This window comes from Pezoporus flaviventris, unplaced genomic scaffold (genome assembly GCF_033815535.1).
Source record: "Pezoporus flaviventris isolate CSIRO_AGI_PZ_B2104156 unplaced genomic scaffold, CSIRO_AGI_Pfla_v1 ptg000213l, whole genome shotgun sequence".
In the NCBI taxonomy this organism is placed as follows: domain Eukaryota; kingdom Metazoa; phylum Chordata; class Aves; order Psittaciformes; family Psittacidae; genus Pezoporus; species Pezoporus flaviventris.
The window spans coordinates 4,830,882-4,852,172 of record NW_026892761.1 but is presented as its reverse complement, the minus strand read 5'-3'; the positions used below and the strand labels follow the sequence as shown (position 1 = coordinate 4,852,172).

General features: G+C 56.0%; 1 protein-coding gene across 3 annotated transcripts in view; it reads right to left on the bottom strand.

The window, feature by feature from the left end:
- Nucleotides 1-11,281, bottom strand: part of SRC (SRC proto-oncogene, non-receptor tyrosine kinase) — a 28,528-nt gene extending 17,247 nt beyond the window's left edge. For 2 of the 3 annotated variants that reach the window (XM_061441933.1, XM_061441935.1), the window contains exon 1: nt 11,172-11,281. The gene's annotated coding sequence lies outside the window, so the exon portion shown is untranslated. The remainder of the gene's footprint in view (nt 1-11,171) is intronic. The other variant, XM_061441934.1, reaches the window with a different exon arrangement.
- Between the last annotated feature and the right edge of the window lie 10,010 nt (nt 11,282-21,291).

Below are 21,291 nucleotides of genomic sequence, written 5' to 3'. Positions count from 1 at the left end.
TTTTGATGCGTTCCCCCTGCCCCCTGCTAATAAGTTTTGTCACTATTTTTGGTGCATTTGATTAGGATAATGAGCAGCAGCTGATTGACAGCTCTGTAAGACTTTGTATGGTTTGTAATTTGTACTTGACTAATATTCAGTGGCAATAATTGCACAGCAGGGTGAGAGGTGGGGGGGAAGCTGCAGTCTCAACTCTGGGGTGCAGCACATACAAATAAGGCTGTGCTGCGTACACACGTGGTGCCCGTGTCCCTCTCACCCCTGGCCACTGTGCCACTGGGCTCCCAAGCCCATGTTTAGATAAAAGAGGACCAAAAAAAAGCCACCAGGCAAACCCAAATGTGCCACATGTTGGGGTGGTGGGCGCAAGGTCCTCCGAAGGGAAAGGGACAGGTCCCAGCATGACTGCAGGGCGGATGGATGCACTTGGCGCTGAATGGGAGCATGAGGGATGCAAGTGCAGACACGGTATTTAGTGGCTGAAAGTGGCAGAGCAGCCTGCCAGCACTGCCATCCCCGTCTCTGCTGCTGCCTTCTGCACCCAGAGCCTTCCAGGCCCCCCATTCCCATGGGATGAGCTGCAGCCAGAGGGTAGGGTGCCAGGGGCTGAGCCCAGGGCAGAGACCGCAGCAAGCAGAGAGCCGCACCGAGAGGCCACCACCGCCCTCCCCTCTCCAAAGCAATTAAAAATGAAGCTCACTTGGCTGCACAACTCAGCTCTGATCAGACCACGGCACACGAGACAGCGGCATCCCCGCCAGGCACTGACCTGCCCAGCATCCCCGCTCCTCCGGCACGCGTGCCCCCAAAGCTTGTACCCCCCACATTAACTGCAAGTAGGGATGCAGGAAAAGGGTCGATCCTCTGCCCTACCTCCCCACAGAGATGCTCTCGCAAAGGCACAGCGAGGGGAACCGAATATTCTCCAGCAAGTCCTGCTCTGGCTGCTCCCCACTGCGCCTGGATCGGATCGCTCCAGGATACTGGCCATGGTAACGCCAGGCTGATAGCGGGGCTGGCGGCGGAGGAGGAAGCGATCTTATCTTCTTTTCAAAGACACTAACAAAAGACACTGATTGGGAGCAGACACAACACAGCAGTGCGGCTTCTGCGAGACAGGAGCAGAAACCTTGGGAAAGGCTGCGGCAGGCTGGGGCCCAACACCAGACACGGAGCCTTGGGGAGGGAGATGTCTCCGGCAAAACAGGCTCCGTCCTTGGGGCTGCAAAGAAACCGGTGGGTGCCGAGCAGGGGTGCTGGGGGAGAGGTGAGTGAGGGGCTGGGGGCACCAGTGTTCACCAGCTGCTGGTGGGAGCCGAGGCTTGCAAAGGCCCAGCGAGATTAATAACATGAACTGTCTCGCACCAGACTGAAAAATGAAGCATGCAGGATGGCAGCGAGACAAAGCAGCCTCGCAGCACCCAGCCCACAGGCATTGGCGATGGGAAGGAGCAGAGCGCGGCAATCCCCATCCTACCCTGACACACTCCATGTCCCTGTGCACACAACCTACCCCCTCCCCAGCAGGAGCCGTGTCCAGCCAGGGCACGTCCATGCAGGACAAACAGAAGCCATCTACAAGGTGTGCCTTTAACAGCAGAGATGTGGGGCTAGAGGCAGGCAGCCGAGCGCCAAAAGGCACTTCGCTGTCCCCTGTGTCCCCCAGCACAGGCAGCACAAGGTGGCAGTGATGCTCCCGCACCCAGACAGCAGGTCAGCACCACGCCAGGGGTGGTGGATTGCTGCCATAACCACAGTGAGGTGGTCCCGGAACAGCCAACACCATCCTGTCCCCATCCTCACATCACCCCCTGCTCCCTCCCCACATTTTGGTAGGAGACACAGCCCCAGACACGCTCATGCAGCGGCTTCACCCTTGGTCCCAGAAAATGCTACTGAAGTCTTGCCTTTTCCCATGGCAAACACCACGGCTGGGGCACCGGCTCAGCCACACGAATACAGCAGGTCACTGTGTCCCCCATGGAAAAAGCAGTTCCTGTCCCATGCTCTTGGGCTTTTCTTGAAGGGAAACACAGAGGCACATCTCTACCAGCCCCACTGCAGTGGGGCACCACTGCGCCACCTGAGTCCCAGGTGCTGGTGGGGAAGGGGGAGCTGCTCCCCCAGCCCCATAAACCAGGGTTTGACGCTGCAGATCCTCTCCCTGCCCAGCTGCCACAGCAAGGGCACGCCTGGATCGTGCCTCCAGCCCCCTTCCTCCACAGGGACACTCATTTCTCACCTGACTCTTAAAACAGAAGGAGAGATGCAGAGATGCTCAATTCATCTCTCAGCTTCAATTCAGGAATTGGGAAAGCTGCAGGCAGGTGCCCCCACTCTGCCCAATGACCGCATGTCAAAGGCACCTGGGTTAAGGCATCCCACCTCATGCAAAACTCTCCCAGAGGAAAGGACTTGCTGGTGGAGGACGGCAGCACGGCTGCTGCATGGGGCCCAGTGACTCTCCCCACACATGTAAGTCCCAGCCCCTCCCACTGACCCTGTCAACTCCCGTTAAATTTAAAACCAGCTTAATTAAAGCTCCACAGCCCAAGTAGCTGGGGCCATTGGGTCACGAGAGGGGAAAGTATAATTAAGTCAACCATCCAAATTCACCCCCTTAAGCACGGGGGAGAGTCACGGTCAGGAGCGATGCAAAATGCCTCTGAAAAGACACGTCAAAACAGGGGGCTTAAGAGACCAAATCAAACCCCCGAGAAGCACAAGAGCAGGTTCTGGATGTTCATCTGGCCAACAAACTGGGAACAACCAAACACAAACCAAGCTGTTTTCTCCCCCAGGGGATGGGAGGAGGGAAGGTGGCCATTGCCCTGTCACATCCCCATCGCTGTGCTGCAGCACCTGGGGACCAACAGGGCTACAACTTCAATCTCCTGGCCTGTGGACGCAGGCAGCCTGGGCTGAGCCGCCACAAGGCTCACCCGCAGCCCTGGCATTGCACGCAGAGCTGTGCTGTGGGGCTTACCTTACTGCATAGGGAGCAGTGGGCAGCCCCATCGCCCCTTCCCACCCCTGTGCAGCAACAAAGCCACCCCAAAAATCAGGGTTCCCACAGCTCTGCCAGCCCCGAGCCTGGATCCAACAGAGACCCCCATGTTCAGATAGAAAGTGTTTGGGGTCAGGGAGGAAATAAAAGCGAAGGCTCCTGGAGCCCCCACTGTCCCCTGTTATCCACGCAGGAGCTTTGGGACAGGCGGAGAACAAACACACAGGTCCTGCAAGCCCAGCCTGAGTGTGCTGCTTGCACACAGGGAGGAAAGGGAAGCACCTCGCTTCCCAGCCAGCGTGCATCCTCCATCCCTTTCTGCACTGCAAGGGCATCCTGCCAGTTAGAGATGGGGAAATAAAAGCTCTCTCACCAGGAGGGTGGTCCAGCACGGGACCAGGGCTGGAGAGGTGGTGGGATCTCAAAGCTGCCCAGGTGCTGGTGAGCCTGACCTCGCTGGGGCTGCTCCGGGTCAGAGCAGGGATGCCTGCAAGTGCCTCCCAGCCTGACTCAGCCTGCGCTTCCAGCATTCCCACCAGGACACCAGCCAAAGCCAGGAATTGCCCAACCAGCTCCAGCAAGCGCTTTCCAAAGGCACACAAAGCCTTTGGCCTGGGTTAACCTGAAGCAGGCTTCTCCCAGACAGGTGATGAGGGCACTGCTCTCCTCCTGCCAAGTCCAGAAGGAAACGAAAGGAAATGCTTCCAAGGGCAGGAGTGCCTGCGGGGCCGGGAAGCATCAACCCTGAGTAGGGAAGCACCAGCATCAAGCTAGGCCAGCAGCAGATGCTGGAGCTCCTGCCCACCAGGAGCCATGGGGCGATGCTTGCCCAGAACAGCCTCTAGCTCAGCATTGGGGGTTAAGAACCCCTCAAAATGTGCCTTGTTAACACAAGCCCCACCATGAGCTCCCACTGCCCACCATCTAATCCTACAGGTTCCCCCAGCCCCATCACATAAACACTGTTCCCATCCTCCTCCAGGTGAAGCACTGGGAAGAGGGATCAGCCCTGCTGGAAGGGGTGACAGGGACGCAGTGACACAAGCTGGCCTGAGGAGGAGGAGGAAGGAGGAGGGAGGAGGATTTCTGTTCCCATTTCTGCAGCAGCTCCTGTGGCTTCAGGAAATGGAGTTTGCTTCTGCTTTCTGGAAGGGGACATCTGCTCAAGGTGCTCTCTGGGGATGGGCACAGCGCAGCACCCAGCTCCTGGGGAAGGGGCAGTGGCGGGCTGATGGGACTCATGGGTGGCTCAGATCCAGCCAAAACACCACTGCCACCGCACCCAACAGCACCGCAGCAATTTCACCCCCGGGGTGAGGATGGCAGTGCAGGCAAGGTGCAAATCCGCAGGGCAGGGGGAGGAAGGGGGCAAGGAACAGGCAGGAGGCAGAAAAGCTCCGGATCTGAGCAAGTTCCAACCTCCTGTGGCCACGCTGGCGTCACTGCTGAAACATTTCCACCTTCAGAGAAACCAGCCCATCCAGTCCAGCCAGGAGAGGAGCTCCCCCGGCCCCCCGGGATGGAGCCGCAGCCACACCAGCCCTACAAAGGGGTCCTGCTGGACCCCCGTGGCTGGGAACCTCCCATCAACCCTCCTGATGTGAACTGAAACACTCGCTGGTAAAAAAGGGACAATGCAGGGGTGGTATTGGCACCCTCAACACAAACCCTGAGCATGGCGCTGGGCATCGCCCCGCTCCTGGCTGGGAGCCACAGGAACTTCGCAGGACACGTGCCGGGGTTCACTGCAACGGGAGGGTCTGAAGGAGAACCCAAGCAGAGGCCGAGGATCCTCCATCACCGCTTTCCAACACTTCCCATTTTGCAGACCCCTGAACAGTGTCAAATAAGCAGGATCCCACGCAGCAAATTTATGCCAATTATTGGCCTGTTTTCCTTGGCTACTCTGGGGCATCTGCCTGACACAAGCCACGTGCTCCAGAGAACGGCGGGGCCACCAGCCCGAAGTCACACATGCTATGGGGACAGTGGGTGGCTGTGGGTCAAGGCTGGCTGATCAGGATCAGCCTCCAGCAATGCACCTCCGCAGCCATGGTGAGACCTGGAGCAGCTCCTGCTGCAGTGGGCACAGCCCAGGACCGTGGCTCTGGTCTCAGCACCACCAGACCCCACGTTAAGGCATGCCCGGAATGCCTGGACTCCACAGAGCCCCAAGAGATGCTGGTCCCCATACGTGCCACTCCCATCTGCACCACCAAAACAAAGCAACTCACTCAGGATACGTCAGAGGAAGCAAGCGGGGGGGGGGTCTTGGGGGGCAAACGGAGGAGATCAGCATTTCCATACCCAAAAAGCTGCTCCAGATTCACCCCATCACTCCTGGGGTGAGTGGGATGCTCAGCGGCTCCATCGGGAGAGGAGCCGGGTGGGAGGTGCAGCCCCAGACAGTGCTTGTGATAAACAGCCCGAGCAGATGAAAAACAAAGGAAAACGCTGAGCTGGAGCCTTTTATCCCTGCCCCTCCTGGAGGGGAGAGCCCGGCTCCACACACCCCTCCAGGTCCTGCACTGTGGGGAGCGGACACCAGCTATGGGTGAGATGGATGGGACCAGCCCTGGGCTGCAGACGCCCGGCAGTGGCATGGGATGAGCTGCACATGGACCTTGCACTCTCTCTCCCACGGCATCTCTCGTGCTGCTCTTGCTACCTAGAACAACCATGCCGAGCTGGAGCTGCCCCCTCCCCGCCCTCGGGCAGAGCCTGCAGGGATGGGATGAAGGGACAAAGGGATGAAGGGATGAAAGAACAAAGGGATGAAGGGCATCTCCGCTGCTTTCCATCACTTGTGGCTTAGGCGGCTTCAACAAAGCCCACCCAGACCACAGCACCAGAGCTATCCCCATCCCCAAGCACTAAGAATGGCACAGATCAGTGCACGTACACAAACAGATGTGCACATCCACACCTGGCTGTGCACACAGGAGGGGTTGGCAGGCAGCTCCTGGCAGCTGCCCTCATGTCTCCCTGCCCTGCCCCTGCACTCTTTCCACCCCACACACTTCCAAACTCAACCGTCCATGATGATGGAGCATGAAACTCATCCTGCTGGCAGTGACTTCTGCAGCTACACGTGCACCTTTCCCTGTCCCATGGCACCCTCCCTTCCTGGTGCATCAGGTGCTCACTGGCAGCTTCCCCTCAACCACACGGAGGCCTTCCCGACCCCTTCCCTGCAACGCTCCCCTGACGGGAGGGGAAGGAAAGGGCCCAGCTGAGCAGGGAACAATCCCTACAGCCTTTTCACAGTGGTTTATTTTGCAGAAGTCACCAAGCTCACGCTTCCTCCCGGGAGCATCCAGAGCGCTCGGCACAGCCTGACCCCAATGCCACCGGCTGCCACCCGGCAGCACCACCGAGCTGCAAGGGCTGCAGAAGTCAGTGCTCCTCTGAGGAGGAAGCCCTTGAAAACACCACCCAAGAGGCTACAGCCAAGCAGGTGAGAAGGCGGTGGCACTTCGTGGAGGTCGGATTGCATTTGCCCTGCCTAAAGAGCTCTGCCCATGGTGCGTGCACAATGTAGGGCAATGCAGCTGGGGCTCGTGGGACAAAGGGAAGCCTCGGTGTGGAGCTTCAGGGACACCAGCTTCCCAGGCGTTCCCTGGGGAAACTGAGGCACGCAATGCTCCTTACAAGGTGGGGAAGCAAGCGAAACCCAGAGCCGGTGCTGCACCTCCAACCCCAGCATCCTGCTAAAGGATGCCCCGAGGTGGGACATTTTTAGGATTGATTTAGCACCATCACACTGCCCCCAAACTGGGGCACGGCAGGAGAAAGGGGGCGCATGGCTCAGGAGAGCCTGGACCTGTCAACCTCACCCATGCTGGAGAGAGCAACGCAGCAGTGAGCTTTCACCATCATTGCCCAGGTTTTCGGTGGCTGAGAACGCCAAACACCATCGGGAAGGCTGGGAGCAGCCACGCTGGGGGGAAGCTATCCTGCAGTACACGGTCACGTTTTCCTCCATCCAGCCCTAACACAGCAGGCTCAGGGCCAGTCGAAACCTCACGGTCACGGGAGTGAGACCACAGCAGGTCAACCATGGCATGGGACCGGGAAACTCGGAGCCGGCTTCAACACTTGCATTATGGGGAAGGAAGCACAGCACAGCCGAGTCACAAGTGCCCCCCTGTCATGGGTGGCAGAGGCGCTGACCCACTGCAGACCCAGAGCCACTGCGGTGCCCTCCTGGTACTGGGGCCAACATCTGCTTGGACACATTCCCCACTGCAAGGCGAGGGCAGGCTCGCTACACACCCCCCCCCATTCCTTGTATTTTTGCCTTAAAAGCCCAGTTCTGTTCCCCAAATTCCTCCAGATGATCCTGCACACCAGGCTACGGGGACATCAGATGCTGCACGTCCACTGACACCCCCTGGAGCCAAGGGCTTGGGCAGATTTCTTTAAGGTCTAAACTAACATCAACTGTAAGGCCCCCTCGCTAGCCCTGCCAGACCCCAGCCCTCCCCAACACCTCCCTGCTCCGCAGCCAGATCCATAGCCCGAAGGGAAGTCAGTGCAAGACGCAGATTTGCAGGTCCTGGCTCCTGGCCCAGGTTCAAACCACATTTGTTCCTGAAATCTGTTTCAGGGCTCTATTTTCAAAGCACGTGTGTGCAGAGGCATGTGCAGAGCAGCACCAGCTCGGCTGCAGCCAGCGCCCAAGTCGCCTGTGCCAACACGGGGCCAAGTCGGGGGCCTGGGTCAGACAATTCATGGTACTATTTTTTCCCTCCTAAGCACGCTCTATACTGGCCTAGCTCACAGCTTCTGCCCATTTAAAAGACGAAGGACCAAAGGCATGGCTGTTTCTGTGAGCCCTGCCTGACACACTGCACATTTTTTTGCTCCCCAGGGGAGTTTGTCCTCACCATCCGCAGCTACAGGCAGTTGAAAAGAGGAATTTGGACTGGATCCATGCTCCTGTCCCAGGAACAGCCATGCAGGGATGGTTACTTCTATGTAGGGATGCTTATTTCCATGCAGGGATGCTTATTCCCATGCAAGGGTCCGAGCTGCTCTCCAGGCATCACGTTAAAGGGATGTCTCCTGCACAGAGCAGCACAGGGATGTTGGTCAATGGGGATGGAGGCTGGACGTGTCTCCAGGGCGAGATGTGGAGCGCTGCGGAAGTGAGCTCACATGGGAAATTGTTCCGTGAGATAAAGGAACAAGTTGGAAACCGAGCTGCAGAATAGACAGTACAGGAAACAATAGCGCTTCAGATTAGGCTTTCCAGTTTCCCCCCGCGATGCCAGGAGCTTGGCGCTTTGTCCAGTGATGCTCGGGGGTTCCCCCCTTAGAGGCACTGGCAGGAAGCTCCGACTGTTTGCTCACTCCTACCTTCTCTCTTTCAGATGTTGCAGGCATTTGCTGACTGTTAAAATGAGAGGTTACAGACCAAGTCCTTCAGGTCTCATTAGATAAAGAGTTTTAGCTCTGCAATGACTTCAAAGGCCAGGCGTGATCCTGGCTCCAGCAGCAGGGAGAGGCAGGCGGGATGTCAGAGGCACAGAAGCCCCATGGTCCATCCCCTCCTCGCCTCGGTGAGCCTGCAATGCTGCTTCCCGTGCTGTTAAAGGCCTCCATCCTCTCTGGACCAGTGATGACCCCTCCGTGCCACCGAGGCAGCAAAGGAGCCTCTTGCCTCTGCAGCAGAGCCTTCACACAGGTCGGTCACCACAAACCACAGCTCTTCTCTTTGCTTGGTCCTCCAGGGACGGCCCTTTCTGCCTCCCCATGGTACCTCCGTGACTTTCCATCACTCTGGCACAAAGTCATTAAATGGGCAGAGCCATCGCTAGGGCATCTCCATCAACACAGGGAGCACTGCAAGGCCACTAACGATCGAGACGGGGAACATTGGACCTCCCTTAGCCGCTGCTGCGCCAGCCTGCAAATAACCCATCTCCCATATAAATACATACAAATACAGGGCTGTGCTTTGGCAGAGCCTCTGAGGTGAGGTGCTTGGAGGAGCCTCTGCACTGCTGCTCCCAGGTCAAAGCATGGAACCAGGAACTGACCCTCGATCCCTCAAGCAAAGTGCCCTTCTCTGACAAACCAGCACTAACTGGCTAATGATTACAGACACGGCTCCCTGCGGAGCAACACTCGAGGCTCCTCTCAGAGACACCAACGCCCAAGGTTTTGCTATGGGCCAGATCCTGAGCCAGCACGAAGTGGTGCAGAACAGCTGGCTCAGCACAGGGCAGCCCATGATCAGCCCCTCTGGCTGGGAAGGTGTCAGGAGGAGCCCACAGTGGAAAGAACAGACAGGATATTGCTTGAAGCACAACACTGTGGATGTGCCCCGGCATGTCCCCATCCTCACACCTCCCTGGAGAGCCCTGCCAATGCCTTCCCTTGCCTGACCAGCACAGAGGGGTCCGGGTGTGTTTGAGGTGCTGGGTGCTGAGGGGGTCTCCCCTGGCAGGGATGAATAGTTCCCCACTGTTAATGGCTGGACCTTGGCAAGGTTTGCATCACTCGGTTCTCCCACAGCACACTGGTCACTGCGGGCAGTGGGTATCTCCTCGGCTGAGAGCAGAGTGACCAAGCTCTGCAGCTCCTTCCTGTCATCACCCTCCTCCTCTGGGCAGCAGCAGCCGGGTGGGAGGAAGAAAACTCAAGTGTTCATTGCCTCCTTCCCACAGCTCAGGTCGCACACAGCACTGCTGGGTATGTGCTGTCCTGTCCTGGAGCACGTGCTTGCCCCAGGAACCCTCTGGGCTCTGCACTCTTATTGCTGCTCCCAGCTGCTAGTGCCATGGGGCAGTGGGTCCTGTCCCAAGGGACACACCGGCTGCACTGAGCACCCGCTTCACGTCCCTTCCTTTGCATGGCTCCTGGGGAGCCAGGAGGCTGAGTGAGCCAACAGCACACAGGGCAGCACAACACATTCCTTGCCAGCTACGACCTTTACTGCTGTTCCACAGCACTGGGACCAGGATGGGGACTGGGACCTCCCGGCTCCGAGTCCAGGGGGCTGAGCCCTGGCATGCACAGCAGCCACGGGGGTGAGGGAGGGCTGAGGAAGCAGTGCACTGTGCAGGGCCAGCAGAACGGGGGGAAGCTGCAGCAGATTCCCACTCCTTCCCAGCAAGCACGCAGGAGGCTGCACAGCTCCCCGAGACGATGCTCAGCACCAGACAGGACCACACTAGGGTCAGCGCCATGAGATACCACCCCACTCCAGCCCCTGTACCCAGCAGCCCTGTGCAGTGGGTCCAGCCCCACAGGCTGCCCCCCATGCCCGACCCAACGGCCCCAGGAGGCAGCACAGCCTGCCCGAGCTCCTGCAGAGCTCCTGCACAGCGAGACAGGATGAAAGCCGACCTCGGCCACATGATGCTCTTCCGTGGTACCAGGGACTGTGCCAGGGACAGTGGGGACATGCCAGTGCCACCACTCACAGCCACACATAAGGGTTGTTGGAGCGCCCAGGCTGTTATGAGGGAACTTCCCGGCTGGATAGAGCCTTTAATCAGGCAAAGCAGAGCTCCGCACCCCCCCAGTTCCAGTAAGGGGCAGAGCGAGGAGCCTGGCTGGACACAGCTCTCCCGGCCCACTGGGGCTGGACACGAGCCCCCAGAATTACCGGTGAGCAAACACGCCAAGGGAAGCGGATCAGGAGACATCAAAGTAGGGGGGCGATGAATATTTCATGTCCTGGCCTACATACAGCCCGGCTGTCCCCGCCCTGCGCTCCCGGGGGCCCCCCACAGCCCCCGATCACAACAAAGGGGAGTTGCGGGCAGGCGGGGCCGCCCCGCCGGACCCTCAGCATCCCCGGCCGGGCCCGTGTGCTCCCCGCTGTACAGCGGCATCCCCCGCCAGACCCATCGCTGAGCCACCCCGCAGCATGTGCACCCGCCGCTGGACCCACCGAAACCCAGAGCCAGACCGCGAGCATCCCCGCCGCGACCCACAGCCGGCTCACCGGACCGCGGGCACCTCCCGCTGCCGGACCCACAAACCCGCCCGCCGGAGCCCGGGCATCCTCGGCTGGACCCGCAGCCTCCTCGCCGAACCGCCAGCATCCCCGGTCGGACCCACAACCGGCTCACCCGCTTGTGGGCATCCCCCCGCCAGCCCCACACGCGGACTCACCGCATACCCCCCATCCCCTCCGCCGCCCGCTCACCTCCCGCCTGTGCGCGCAGCGGGGCCGACCCCTCCGCTCGCCTCCAGCGCTCGGCCCCGGCTTTGTCTCCGCGCCGGGGGCGCGGCCGCCGCCCCCCGCCGCCGCCGCCGAGCTGGGAGCCCGCCCCGGGTTGGGTCGCTCCGCGCCGGGCGCTCAGGGCAGCGCCGGCGGCAGCAGCATCGCGCAGCGCCGCGGACCCGGCGCGCTGCTGCCTCACCCCTTGCACCGGGGCGGGGGGGACCCACGGGCAGGGGAGGGGAAAAAATAAAGAGGAATATGGCAGCAAACCGGAAACGGCGGAGGGGGGGAGCGCGCAGCCCCTCCCCTGCGCGGGTTTGTTTTTAAGGGAGAAGGCTCCGAGGTGCGCGGGACGCGCAGGAGCTGCCTGGTTACGGCGGGGGAACACGCGCAGGAGCAGCGGTGGTCCCGATCCCGATCCCGATCCCGATCCCGGTTCTCCGGTCGTGAGGGGCTGGAGGGGACTCGGGGCTCCCCGCGGCTGTGGGGTTGAGAGCAGCGCTCCCCGCCCGGCGCTGTTGTGTTTACCTGGAAGGCAGAGCTGGTGGAGGGAGAAGGGATCTTCGGGAGGTTAAACCCCGGCTGGTCTGGGGTTGGCGTTACTGAAGAGGTCTGGCACGCTGCGAATCGCGGGGACGAACGCTGCGCCTCCATCTGTGCATCGCCATCCCCACAGGGACACCTCGCTGCGGTCCCGGGGGCTGCAATAAACGTACCCCCGTCTCTGAAGTCAGGAGGAGGCAAAACTTCAGGTTTGAGGAAGAGCAGGGGAAGAGAGCACGTCCGGGGCCGCCCTGGAGCACCCCGAATTACCACGGGGCCTTTCGGAGGCAGCAGCGTGTCCCGCTGGGGCACCTGCCCCGTCTTTGGGTTAAAGCATCCCCCAGGTCACCCCTGCAGCTGGTGCCAGCCTCTGAAATGAGGCAGAATAGAGCTGCGGGTGTCCCTGGGGTGCCCGGTCCCTGGCTGACAGCATCCCCCTGTGCAGGACTAGGTGAGGCGTGTGTGTGTCCCGCCCCACATCCCGCTCAGGCAGGTGTGCACATGGGGGCAGTTCCAGCCATCCCTCCCCTTGCTTCTCAACACCTTCCTCTTCCAGCACTGGGAGGAGGTGGAAGGTGCTCAGCTCTCCCCGGGCACGGAGCAGTGTCGGGGTGCACAGAGCAGTGCTGAGGCACACAGAACAGTGTCGGGGTGCACAGAGCAGTGTCGAGGTGCACAGAACATTGTCGAGGTGCACAGAGCAATGCTGGGGTGCACAGAGGAATGCTGGGGCACACAGAACATTGCCGGGGTGCACAGAGCAATGCTGGGGCGCACAGAGGAATGCTGGGGCACACAGAACATTGCCGGGGTGCACAGAGCAATGCTGGGGCACACAGACCAGTGTCGGGGTGCACAGAGCAGTGCTTAGATGTACACATGGGCTCAGGGCTCACCTGGGTGTCCCAGCACCTGTACTGAGCCCACTGGGGCTGTGTGCCCAGCTCAGTGGCACTGGCCACCCTCCCACCTTCCCCAGTAGCGATCCACTGAGGTGTTCCCTGTCACTTCATCCTGCAGGAAGAAACGGGATGAAGAGTCCGCTCCTCAACCCCCATGAACCAGTTTCTGAGGCACGCTCGGCCGCTGGCCGGCTCCAGTGACCCTTGGGCTGTATTCCCACCGCCAGCACTGCCTCTGTCATCCCCTGCCCACCGCTGCGACCAACCGCTGGAGATGCTCCACAGGGATGTCTTTAAAACCCCATTACTCTGGGGGGGATCTGATGCTTCAGCAACCATTGGGGAAGTTAATAAGGCGCAGGGAACTACGTGGTGGAGTTTTTCTTTCAGTTTCCCACCCCCTCCTTGAGTTATTAACAAAATATTTCCCATGACACTGGTGAAGGCCAACGAATCCATGAGTCACCCGGAACAAGGAGTCACGCACACACTGATCCATCAGCCCTGGCCAGCACATTGCAGAGGGGCCCTTCCCTGGGAGGAGCTGCTGATAAGGGCCCTACAGCCGCGCTGAGCTGGCCAATGCCAATGGTTTCACACTTTCCTTTCAGCCTCTCAGCTCCTTCCCAGGCCTGGCAGAGGGAGTCCGAGCTCCCCCCACCCGTTGGGGGTAGCAGCCCTGCTTGCTCCTTGCCAGAGCATCAAACCACAGCCTGGTTTGTACTGAGGCTTTTTGGGGGTGTTAATTCACAGGCACCCCCTCTGCTATCCAGCTGGCATGAGGATGTGTAGGGAGGGAATCCTAATGACCAACATGGGATTAAGGAATTAACCACTCCGTGTGGGTACTGCTCTGCTCACTCATACTTTGGACATCCTGTAGGGAAAAAAGGGGGCACGGTGGTGCCTAGGGTCCCCCCATGCCTCCTCCTGCTGTGCCTGCACAGGGATACAGGAGGCTCCCCTCTCGCTCCTGATCCAGCAACACCCGCTCCCGCAGTGCCAGAACTGGAGCGAGGAGGCACTGCTGGAGGGGAGCGTGGCCCAGGGGAGCGGGGGCCTGGCCCCAGCCCTGGGGGAGCAGGTTGGGATGAGTCAGCCTCCCCTGGCTCCAGACCCAAGTCTAAGATACAATTATGACTTGTAAATGTTTGAATTTTGTTTTCCTCTGTTGCAATCAGCTCCCTTCCTGCGGGCTGAGCTGCACTCACACCGCTCCTCCCCGGTGGAGCTCGCCTGCTGCTGGAAGGCAGACGGCAAAGGCCCTCTACCTGCAACACCCTGGACCTCATCCACCGCATGATCTCTTCCTCGGTGAAGATGCCAATGTGTAAAATGGCAAACAGACAGTCTCTAAACCCTGCCTCTTATCTTTTGGGCTCGGATCCAAGAATGTGCCCTCACAGGACTCTGACATGAAACATGCAGTGCTGGCGATGCTGCGATTTAAGACCATGTGAGTTTAAGCAACCCAGTGTCCCTGGGTGCAGTGACAACACTCCCCAGCCGCCCACTTTCCCTCCTGCCCCACTCTGACTATTTACCTAATCCCCAATGATTCTTTTTTTTAACCAACCAGGGATTTCAGTGCCTTATTTCAGAAACGTATTTGCTTGAGATGATTCTTCCTCTTCACTCCTAAATAGCACCGATACAACCCACCCCGGGGAGAGGAAGAGGCTGCAGAAACTGAAAGCCAAGTACTTGCAAATGAAAACCAAACTATTTCTGGTGGCTCAGTTATTACAGCCCCTCTTGAAATTACATTCTAAGAAGAAATCAAGATGGACTAAGGTATTTCTGTGCTTTCCTGCTGACTTCTACACGAGTTCCATTAGGGCAAAGAAGACAGAGTTAGTACAGGCGATGCACTGTCACGTCAGGACTAAGTACGTGACGCCTTCCTCCGCCGGCTGAGCAGATCAAACTGCTCCACAGGGCTCCTGAGGAGCTTTCTGGATCCAGTCATTGATCTGAGCCCTGACCTCTCCAACGTAGCTGTGGATTTACAACAAAACATCTATTCATCTCCAGCCAGATGCTTTTTAAGCATCCCCTTGGCAAGCGTGAATACGTTTTGTGTAGTGGGTTCTGCTCCTGAGGAGAGCTGCACTCGGTTCACTGCAGATCCCAAATTATCTGCACAAATTATTACTATTAATAATTGAATGGGTGTGTTTGAGATGCTGGATAGAAGCAGCCCCAGCTCTTGGCCTGAGATTTTACAATCATTGAGCTTTACAGCCCTGCAAACAGTGAGGGTGTGATGGCAAACCATCGGCACCAGCAGCCCCCTTAGAGGAGCTGCTGTTACAAGCTCAGGAGCTATTTTCTAAGGGGGATTGACCAGAATAACTCCTCCACTACGAGCCATTTGGCAATGTTTCATGGTAGAAATGCTCATTCTGGCCATTCTCTCACACTGAGCATCAGGGCTGCTGGAGCCAAGTGCCAAACACCAGCATCCTGCAGGTTGTAGACTACAAAGGGGCAGCTGAGATACCACTGTGGGGGCTCAGGACAATCTGCCACGCAAGAGGGGCCCTTCACCTCAGCACAGAGATGGCCCCAGCCAGGAAGTGTCACTGCAAAACTCCCTGGGGAAAAGGACTGGGGAAAACCACTGGCTGGTGATGTGCAAATGTTTGATAAGGAGGCACCAAGTTCAACAGCTGGGGGGGGGAATTATCCACATGTTCAATAGAGGCAAAACATTTCCCACCAGGTTTCTGACTGATAAAATAGGATGTTTCCATATAATCTGAAAGTTATCTTGGAATAGCCCATTTGGGCAAAAATCCAACACTTTCTGCTTGTTGCCTCAGAAAAGCCACACACAAAATATCACCATTTCCCAGCGGTGGAAATTCTGCTTTTTGGCCAGTCTTAGTATCAATAGAAAAGAGCAGCTCAGAAAAGCCCACAGAAACTCATCCGGATGAGACTTACAGCCCTCGTTCCAGCTTGCTTTGCCAGCAGAGGGATCTGGCTGGCACAAAGCTCTAGTAGCCACATCCAGGCTGCTCTGCCCGCAGCATTCCCTGGAAGCGGAGGTGTCCCAGGCAGCCACCCCAGCAGCATCCTGCTGCTCACCGGCCCATGAGCAGCTGCAGCCTGCGCTGAGCGGAGCTGTGGCAGTCACAAGGGTTTTTCCCCTTCATCATCCAGTCTTGGTCCTTCCAGCAGGGGATGGGCGAGGGAAGCCAGAGTCTGAATGTGAAATTTAAACCATATGATGTCTGTGCTCAGTTTGAAGTGAGCTGAAAAAAGGGGAGCAGAAATGGTTGTGGCTTCTCTTCTCTTAAAACCTGCTCCCCCTGCTATTCCCTTCACTGCAGAGGCCTGAATCCATGGGGACATCAGTCACCCAAAGGAGCCACCGCAGCATCACAAGTAGCTGGCTCCTTGGGGACCACAGCCATGAGGACCCTCCTCTGCCATGCAGACCCAGCAGCCATGGACCAGCCATTCACTGCAGTGAGGGCCCTTCATGTGCAAGAGCTGCCCTCAGGAGCCAGGGGGACACAGCCCCACACCAGTTCCTGCCTGCACTGCCAGAGCCAAGGCACAAATACCAGCAGGAAGCATCTGGAGCAGGATTCCTGAGGGAGGGAGCAGCTTTGCTCTGCGAGAGTTCACCAGTGCCTGTTGTACTCCAGACTTTGGCTTTTGGCAAGGTGAATTCACAAGCTTGGGATGGCTTTTGAAGAAGCAGCAGCCAAAGGGAAGGCAGCCGGGACTAGCCTTGGAGCCAGGGACTCCCAGGTTGTAGTCTCTGCTTCAGCAGAGTATGAGACATCTCAGGCCACTGCTGATGCCTTTCCATGGCCCCAGTCCATGAACTGGGACTGGCTGACCTTAACAGAGAGAGGCGGCACCTCGGAGGCTGGGACAGCCTTCTGGCAAGGAACAGTGTGGGTTTCACAAATAAGGAACACTGCTTTTACCATGTAAATAGGACTTCTAGTAGAACATGGTACTAGCTCCTTGTCAAGAACAGAAGATAAGAAATGAAAGCCCTTCAACCCCCTCCATCCACAGCATCCCCCATTCAGGAGCCGAGCTCTGCAAGTGTGACATGAAACATCAACCAGGCAACAGTTGGGTTTAAAAAGCAAAGCAGATGTGATCCAAAGCAGGTTTACCTTGTACCTACCAGCCAAAAATGCTGGACTCAAGCCATGGAGGAACCTGTCAGCTTCTCTCCTCTGGTCTATGACACTGTGGTCCCGGTAGGACTGCGGTTTCCTGGTGCGTGGCTGCTCACGCCTCCAGCAAGCAGGGTGCAAGGAGCATCAAAGCCACATCGGGGCCTCCAGGCACTAAATAAAAGCAGGGAAGCTGGGAGAAGTGAGCAAGAGGTTTGGGATTGCACAAGACTAATCTGTATGTGCTGGCAAGGAGGAGAAGGATCTGAATGGGTGGTGTGAAGGACACACAGCACCAGTGCACTCATCACAAGAGCTTGGAATCATAGAATCGTATCATAGAATGGTTTGGGTTGGAAGGGACCTTAAAGCTCATCCAGTTCCAACCCCCTGCCATGGGCAGGGACACCTTCCACTAGACCCAAGCCCCATCCAACCTGGCCTTGAACACTGCCAGGGATGGGATGTGTAATATTTGATCGCTTTAATTCCTCTTGGCTCAGGGGGAGGCTGATGTGCATGGCACAGCTTCCCGGGTAGACCTGCGGCTTCCAAGGTGGAGGAGAGATGTCCTTCCCCAGCAGCTACATCTGCTAGTTGGAGAAATCACGAGGGAAGAGAAACACGCTAAAAGGGCTGATTACAAGGGGGCACCTTTCTCCATCCTGGATGCTTCTCCACATGTTCTTTCTTTGTATCAGTGACAGCAGGTAAGATGCACAGTCTGCCACTGGCAGGTAAAATTTGGCTGCAAGGACAGAAGAACTGCAATGGACATGAGTATACAGAGTGGAAGCATCAAGAGGAGGCATGAGGGGAATTATGGTGACAGCAAGGCCACAAATTGGGAAGAATCAGAATGAAATGGGGAAATCAGCTGAATTTCAAGGGAGAGGCAGGAAGCTGAGTTCATTGCCCTGCGACTGCCAGTCCTAAGCAAGAGACATTTTGATCAGCTACTGCATACTGGCCCATGTACCAACATCCAGAGAACATCCCCCAAAACACACTCAGAAGCCAGAAACAACCAGAGGAGACAAACAGGACCTTGGACCCCCAGTAACTGCCAATTTAAGAAGAAATGCAAGCACTGATTACAGTCCATGTCTCCTGCCAGAGAGAAAGGGAATGCTCCCCAACCAAATCATCCCTTCTGGCTGGAGGAGGAGGAAGAGGAAGGTCAGATCCCTTCCCAGTGCCAAAGCTGGCAATCAACCTTATCAGCAGCCAAGCAGCCACGCTCTGTACTCCAGCACTCTCCATTCATCATCCCATTTTCTCGCTGCAGTCAGTCTCTGATGCCTCATGAGATTAACAAACAAACAACTAAATCAATACAGTCATCTCGATCCCTGCAGGCCACAGGCTGTGAACAACATAACTTCTGCCTGGAAGAAGTATCAGCCTAAGAGAGGCTCCCAAGAGACAGGTCCAGCACTCCAGATCTGTCCAAAAATCAACACATGCACACAGGGGAACAGTTCAGCAGTGCCCTGGGAAACAGGGATACTGAGCAGCTCCTCCCCTCCTACAGCTTCCTTATTTTCTCAAGCATCATCAGATCCAGCCTTGACCCTCCCTGAAGCCCAGCCACTGAAGGAGTATTTCCACATTCTTCATGACAGACTGGGGAATAATCTTGGTTCTTGACTCGACAAGGGGGCTGCTCTGCAAACACCAATCCTCCTTAAAGGCAGCCTTGGGCTCTTCAGTTTCTATCAATAGGGAACCTCACCAGAACCCCTCTGAAGCAGAGAGAAGCATATTTGTGAGAATGAAAGTAAATTAGGTCTGAACAAGATTAACAGGGATTTAATTGAACTGTGTGAACTGGAACTCCAGTCACAAGCTACTTATTAGCCTGCCTCAAGGGACTGTGCTGCTTGTGCCTGAGGAGCACAAGGATGCATTGTGAGTGTGGGACAGCTCAAGGGGATGGTGATGGCCACAGCTCTCAAGATGAGTGTGGTCAGAGAGGCAGAGCTGTGGGAATGTGATCAAAAACGAAGCAAGGAATTCTCAACTCCCTACCATGTTTCTTCAGAGCTGAGGCTTGGTCTGTGGAGGGAGAGGAACTTCATGACAAACAATAGCAGAGGAAACTCATCTCTCAGCCCAGCTCCAGGGCCTTGGGTGGCAGAGCAAGGTGCTGCTTGTCCCATGCTGCTAACTAGCTGGTATCTGGAGGCAGACCTTTGAAAACCTCCCCTTCAATAAAATTGACTTAATGAGGCCTTCAGCTCCCTTTGGGATGTTAATTACAAAACAGCCTGGAGAAAAATGCTTGGGAATTAGAGGAGTCACCACACTGGTCCTTCTCTAGCTTTGGTTTTCTGGTGAAGAAACCAACAGATGCTTGCCAGTTCTTGGCTACCACTCTGGTCTTACCACTGCCAAGAAGAGACACCAACCAGCTCCACACTCCTGCATGTAAACCTGAGCTACAGCCGAGGGGCTCCTGGAAATCTCTACTACCAGCCTACTGAATCCCATCTAATCCCCTGCTTGCATTATTAACAAATGATGCCTTTATTATTGCTACCTTCATGGGGGCTCTTGGAGCCAGAATCTCTCCTGAGAGGCAAATTCATTTAGTCATTGCACCATTTCCTCCTTCCTTCCCAAGAAGCTGAAGTTGTACTGGGAGATAGTTCCCTACTTCCAAGTCAAACACAGATGAGAGATGCACACATGCCTGACAGTATTAACTAACCAATTTCTCACAGATTAAATGATCTGAAAGGCTTTCCCTTAGTGGATCATTTTTATGAATAGGTTATTTATGTCCCTGTGTTCCTATAGTATGAGTTCTGGCAGCTTTCACAATGAATGCATGGAAAAGGCAGTACAACTTTAAAAAGAGATTTCTTTTTAAACAAAGAGATTCTGATTGTATTTATTACACATGTCAAGAGAAACTAAAACACATGGGATATTCATCATCTCTAAAAACACACTATAAGTTCAGCTAACAAAAGCATTCAAATAGGTGTAATACTGTTAGGAACAGACTGGGACATTTATCTTAATCCCTCCTCCCCCAACAAAACCAAACCCTAACAACCATGATTTCCACTCAGCAATGAGTAAACCAGCCAGATGCAGATGTGAATGTAGTAGCCTGCTATTTCAGGTAACAACCACAGAGCACTCATTGCTGACTGGTTCTTAGCTGTAGAAGCACTTCTATATTTTGGGTAATGCGTGTGTGCTACTCTTTCAATAGTTGCAGTTCCATTAAAGCATTAACCCCCTCCTTTAGGCAACCTGCAGAAAACCAGTCTTTTAGATGAAACCACCACCATCCTCTTTTATTAAAATGGAAGAAATGATCTGCAGTACCTGTCCAGGGCAGTAGCCACGCTCTTCTTTCCCCTGCAGATTCCAGACAGGAACACAGGTCCGTAATGGAAACTTATAACAAAATATTGTTGTTATTTGCCTGGGAAATTTCTGTAATGTTTCTTTGTACTGAGAACTCAAAGCAACGGTAGAACGCTTGAGTCTCCCATGCTTTGTTCTGTCCTAATATTGCCTTTATGTAGCTCAAAAGAAGGAAGAAAAAGGAAATGCTGAATTTAAAGCAGAACTCTTAGCTGGATTTTAAGCAGTTCACCTTGGTGTCAGCATTCTGGTTAAGGGAAGCAGAGAGCCTGGAGCAGAGGAAGCAGTGAGAGGTTAATCAAACTGGTACTGGGATCCATTTGTCTCACCCACCAAAACCAAGAGCGAGCAGTGAACATGGCTGCTCTAAACACCAATGGTGTAAATGTGTTGTTCAACTCCTGTTAAAGAACACCCAGCAGCACAACACTGCTACCATATCTGGGCTCCCAAGGCATTTGTAAATTGAGGATGGGAGGCTATGTATGCAAAAAGGTTCTCAGACTTCCAGCCCTGCTAGAGAGAAGCCTGCCCTTCAAAGCTGCTCTGAACCCTGGGTGCGCCTACAAGAGCAGGTTCTCCTCCCATTGACTCATTCATGATCAAACAAACCAAGATGTGAGCTGGCTTCAGGAAGCTTGAGCTGCCCTACAGAGACTCTGTGGCTGTGTCACCACCTATCTCTTTCCAGTCCTGTCTAGCCATATTTAAATCTAATACTAGGTTGTCCCTGGACCTGGAGGGGCAGAGCCTGAAGGAACATTGTGTATATGTCTCTTGCTATACAGTCATGGTACACAGGCAGCTTGCCACCCCCTGGATCTCCTCAGGCTGAGATCATATTTAACTTCAGGGAGAATTCAGCAAGAGGAGATGCAGGAGACTGCAACAGGCAAGGCTGAGAGGGAGACTGCAAATGCAACAAGCCCCAGCCATGTTGAAATGGAGAATGTGGTTGGCGCTCAGCTGCCTGACGGGAGGTTTATCAACAGTACAGCCAGGCAGTGCTGTTTGATACACAACCAGTTCCCTGCTCCAAGACTCTCACCTCAGAGCAGCTTTTCTCCAACACACACAGTACTTGGGAAAAGAAACTTTGGAACCCCATTAACACACACATTAAAT